General features: G+C 46.5%; 1 pseudogene across 1 annotated transcript; it reads right to left on the minus strand.

The window, feature by feature from the left end:
- Nucleotides 1-558: 558 nt before the first annotated feature.
- On the minus strand, nt 559-1,158 carry LOC116909384 (annotated as a pseudogene). The gene has a single exon (XR_004389069.1). The product of XR_004389069.1 is annotated as a 40S ribosomal protein S10-like (transcript).
- Nucleotides 1,159-5,646: the final 4,488 nt, after the last annotated feature.

The following is a 5,646-nucleotide window of genomic DNA, read 5'->3' on the forward strand; positions in this document are numbered from 1 at the left end:
TAACATGGGATGGGGAGGGCCTCACAAGCCCCACCCTTAACAGAGAAGCTATTGACAGTACACGGCTTCTGGGGAAGGGAAAGTTAAAGATCCTAGTAAGGTCAACCACACTTCAGGACAAAGCCCCACACCCACACTGTATGAGCAACAGAAATTGAACTTGGTAGATTGTTTTTTTTCCACGGAGGAGGTGGGGAGGTAAAAGTGAATCCAGGAGGAGTTAAGGGGAAGAATTGTGGGTGATATGTTCAAATTACATTGTATAAAAAAATCCTTAAAAATGAATAAAATATTTCATATCTTAAATTAATAATAAAATATTTAATAATAACGTTGGGGGCAAACCGTAATACTTTATCAGGGTTACTATCAGGAAAATCGAGATTAGACGCATCCACTGTGCAGATGACACTCTGCATAAAATACGCACTTGGTGCAGGTTAGCTGCCGGAACTGTTAGCAATTTGCATGGTATTAGGACCATCTCCACCATGTTTAGTGCCGTAGCAGCCAAGATCCCCTAACATTCCCTGGCCCACAGCAGGCACGCTGGAGTTGTTTTTTTTTTTTTTTTTTCACGTTTTTCTTTAAAGTTTATTCAACACAACATAATCTCCAACTTCACTGAGGCGGCTGACCACATCCACGACCGAAACCTCCTCAAAACTGGAACTCCGTTGCTGAGCCAGCCCCAGCCTCAGCTTTCTTGTCAGCTCCAGGGGGCACAGCGCTCCTTCTGGCTTCTTCTGTAGGTGTCTGTCTGCCTCCCCTCCTGTGAATCTTGCAGGCCGCTCACCCTCTGGACCTTTGGGCCGAGGCCTGCCTGTCTCGGAATGGCTGCGGTGCAGGGTGGCGGGCACGATCTCCGGAGGTAGGTGCAGGTAATCTCGGAGGTACTGGATGCCCTCATTCGTGAGGCACCAGTAGAAATGTCTCCAAGCAAACTGCTCCTTCACATAGCCTCGAGACTTGAGAGACTGCACGGCCTTCATGACGTGAAGGTTGGGCACGTTCTTGTCTGCCAGCTCGGGGTGTTTGGGCATGTGGACGTCTTTTTTGGCAACCATCACCCCTTCCTTAAAAAGGAGTTCATAGATGGCAATCCGGTTCTTCTTGGGCATCAACATCGCGGCGGCTGCAGGGTCCGAGGCGGAGGCTGGAAAGCCACACTGGAGTTTTAAGTTCCCAAATATGCCATCTTTTTAACATATGGAATGCACCAATGACCCAAGAGCTAAAACAAAACTGCTTCTAATGTCTCTAGCACAAGATGTTTGGTGATGTAGTGATACAAAGAGGAGTCAGACATAAACAGGACTCCCCGCTGCAAAGGGCTCACGATCTGGCTGAGGGGCTCGCCCTAAGTAGTAGATGGAAATAAAGGAGACCGTAAGTGCCAGGGTGTTAGCGATGAGAGAAGATACTGTTTTCTATGATGACAGGGAGGGACTGAGGGGGAGGTAGGTCCCTCTGCCTCTCACTCTTTAGAGATCGTTTTCTCTCCGTGAAATACCCTCAACCCCTCTCACTTATATAGACCAGGAAAGGCGCTCACATCTGGAATGACTAGTGCAAATGTTGCTATATGAACAGCTCCGAGAATCCCCGGAGACACTGGCAGCTTCCATTCTGAAAAGCCTTTCCAAATTCCTAACAATTACAAATGGCATTCTCACATCCCATAAAGTGCTGTAGCAAGCCACGCTGGGAACATTTTCACATCCTTAGTAATGTTCTCCGTGTCTGAGGGGGACATCTGCCTAGAGTGTGCTTGATGTGCATTGTAACAAGAAGCCTCCCGAAAGTGAGGCTGAACCAGGTCCATGCAAAATGACCTCACCCACGTCTCTGTGGGCCTCTTCTCTCTGCACCTCCTGTGATAGCTCTGATCTATGAGGTGCTGGAGGACCCTCATCAGGAAGGGTCTGGAGAGAAAGCATGATACCTGAAGAATGGGTTTTCAATATTCGTCAGCTACCCAGAGAGGTCCACATAATCTGTGAGTTGAGTTTTGGGCCTGGGAGGTAGAACTGTTATCAGATGGTATCTTTCCTTCCCTTCAGTGTTAGGTTTCTGAGAGAGCCAGTAACTAGCTGGGCCCTGAGTGGCAACACCGTCAAAGAAGTATGTCCTGATGGGGGCCCACTAAGCATCTTCTTCCTTATTCCTCATCTAGAGCGTGAGGTGAACACACGGTCAATAATTTGCCTGGTCAGGCCAATAAATTGCCTGCTAACAAACCATGGCTAGTACATCATTGTGCCGAGCTCAAAGGCCTGTGAGAAAAACACAGAGATTAGTTCCCTGGCTTTGATCTCTGTACAACACAGAATGGCTTGTCAGTGGATGCTAGCACATGATCACTAAATGGAGCTGCTGAATTTCCTCCTCAGAGAACCAGTTAGAGTGAGAGAAAAGAAGAGATTTTTCTGGGAAAAGGACCTTGTTATTGGGGGTGGTCAACGTCTTGAGCAATGGTAAAGACTTCTCCATATTTTCATATCCATGCCTCAGATAAAATTCTGACATCACTGGGCCCCCAGTACCAGGGTCTCCTCCTACCCTGCCTTTGTCTCTTCTGCCCCTATTGTTCTTTCTTTCTCGTCACCTCCTCTCTTTCCTTTACATCACCTTTCCATCGTATTCCTGTGCTAGCTGGTTTCATGTCAACTTGACACAAGTTAGAGTCATCCAAGAGGAAGGAGCCTCCATTGAGAAATTGCTTTCATAAGATCAGACTTAGGTAACCCTGTAGGGCATTTTTAAAATTAGTGATTGATGGGGGAGGGCCCAGTCCATCATGGGTGGGGCCAACCCTGGACAGGTGGTTCTAAACGAAAGCAGGCTGGGCAAGCCATGACATGGAAGCCAGTAAGCAGTACCCACCATGGCCTCTGCCTCAGTTCCTGCCTCCAGGTTCCTACTCTGTTTGAGTTCCTGTTCTGATTTTCTTCAGTGATGAAAGGTGTCAAAGAAGTATTAGCCTAAGAAACCCTTCCCTCTCCAAGTTGCTGTGGTCATGGTGTTTCAGGACAGCCATAGTAACCCCGACTAAGACAATTTCTCTGATTTTTCTTTTCCACAATTACTTTTGAGTGCTGAGTATGTGTTGATGTGATGGTAAACCAGATGGCTACAGTTTGTTCTTTTAAAAAGTATGTGCTGCAATGAACTAATCTGTCATCCAAGTAACTACTTGAGCAAATCAATGCTTATAAGACGTAACAAGGAGCTGGAGAGATGGCTCAGTGGTTAAGAGCACTGGCTGCTCTTCCAGAGGACCCAGGTTCAATTCCCAGCAAGCACATGGTGGTTCACAACTGTCTGCTACTCCAGTTCCAGGGCATCTGACACACAGACATATATGCAAGCAAAGCACTGATGCACATAAAATAAAAATCAATAAATGAGTAAAGCAACAGCAACAATGACAACGACAACAACAACAGCAACACAAGGCCCTGCCCCTTGCCTGCTATGTGGTGGCCTCAGTGAGGGAGAGACCCCTTGTCCTCCATTTTACCCTCAGCATCTACACCAGGCTGGAGAGTTGGTCCCAACAGGGTCATGAGACAGAATAGCTGTCCCTGCCCCTCACCTGCTGCAGCACTAAGAAGAGCAGGCCCTGCACTTCATCTCGGCCGCACAGTATGGCTGGCCTTGTGATGATGATGCAGGTGAGCTAGCTCGAGGGTGTGAGCATGGGAGAGCTGGCCCAGCAACTTATCTGCCATTATGGTGACATAGGTGAGGAAGAGATGTCCAGCCCCTACCCTTTGCCACCAAAGGCAAGTAGTTACTTGGATGGCAGATTAGTTCATTACAGCATTTACTTTTTAAAAGTACAAACAGAAGAGCTGTCCCAAGATCCTCAGAGTTAGAGATCTGGCTCTGCCCATCACCTGCTGCATCCCTTGGGAGAGCAGGCCCCGCATCTCACCTGGGCAGCACAGTAGAGCTCCTGGTAGGGGCTGCTGGTGAGTCAGCCCCAAGGGCATGAGAGATGGAGAGCCAATAGGATAACCATATTCGATACCCCTTAGGCCTAGGGCTTAGAATTGGCCCACCCCAACATCTACCCCATCAATAAACCGCTGGAGTTCATGAAGAGGCCGGTCCTACAGATCCAAACTACAGGATCCGATGACCCAAGGCAACAACAAGATATTTAAGAGGAGTCCCAGTGAGGTTCCGGTATTGATAGAGTAGCAGAAGCCAGAGGCCTCAAACCAGACCGACAAGTCATTACAATGAACATTTGCAAAGAAATGTGAACAAAAGTACATAGTGTGAGCCACAGTGACATTCTATAGCTCCCACAATGAGATTTCTTTCCTCTGCTACGGGGAAGGTTGCATAGGTGGAGGGCAGATACAAGCAAAGGGGGAGATGGGTAGGATTGGGGTGCACGAAATTCACAAAGAACCAAAAATGTTAAAAAAAGAAAATAGTTCATAAAAAAAAATAAGATGAGGTAAATGATATGAACTCATCATACCAAGAAGAAAGGGAAGAACTGTAGGAGGAATGTAAGCACTTATTTGGATACCTAATGTCTCTAAAGAAAGATGTCTTTGGACGTAGCAGTTCACTCGAGCCCTTTAAAGGCCTGAGGTGAGAAGCAGGTGGAGAAGGGGAAGGGAAAAAAGAAGGTGAAAGTTCACCCAAAACTACCTAAAGAAGTGACTCTTTGCTGTGACAAGAAAGGACAACCCAAGCCACTGTCTAGTGGCTCAATTGATCTATTGGTTCAAATTTTGCAGACACTTACGCCAGGCACGCAGGTGGCAGGCGTGGACACAAGTGAACAAAATGGTCACTTCCTAGACTGTCATGTTCAGAATCTCAATGTCTTCCAGGGTTCAGTAGTACAATGAACGGTCCTTGGAATGTTGGTTCGAGGAGAGCACCAGGGCCCAGTTACTGTTTCTGGCCTATTTGCTCAGCAGACTAATTATCGTACAGGTCATAGCTGGGAAGGCAGTGGGTCAGGGGCAAACCCCTTGTACCCAATCCAAGGCCTTTGCTCTTTAAAATCCGTATAAGCAATGAGCTTTCAGGTTAAATGCATCCTATCTCATCCTAATTTATTTATCCAAAGGTCTTCCATAGCTCTCCGTGCTTCTTAAAGCAGATGAGCAAATCCCTAGATGGCAGAGAAATGAGGGATAGATGTAATTTGAATAATCATTATAACGGATACTTTAAAAAGCATTAGCTTTCTATTAATAAACAAACCCATCCTTTCAGTAAATCTATTTTATTAAAGCCACTTTCTTAGTAAATATTACAGGAGCAATACATGTAAATACAGCGAAGATGTGAGGCTATAAAAGTGGCAGAAACCTATAAAGCGCCAATTTAGAGTTTGTCCAGCTTAATTTATACTCCATTTATACTCCTCTCCTCAAAAATTAATACGTGGAAGCCCTGGTCCTAAGTCCTTCCAAATGCAAACGCAGCTCGAGATGAGTGTCTTTACTGAGGCATTCCAATTAAAATGAGACCATTAGGACTGTCGCTGGTCTAACTAGTGTCCTTATGAAATTTGAGAAGTTTGAAGCAGCTCTCTGCTCCCAGAACCCGTGGGAGAGATACCTTACCGCCTGGTCAGGTGGGCACTCCTGAGGCTGCAGAGTAGAAGAG

The sequence above is a fragment of the Rattus rattus genome, chromosome 9 (assembly GCF_011064425.1).
Source record: "Rattus rattus isolate New Zealand chromosome 9, Rrattus_CSIRO_v1, whole genome shotgun sequence".
In the NCBI taxonomy this organism is placed as follows: Eukaryota; Metazoa; Chordata; class Mammalia; order Rodentia; family Muridae; genus Rattus; species Rattus rattus.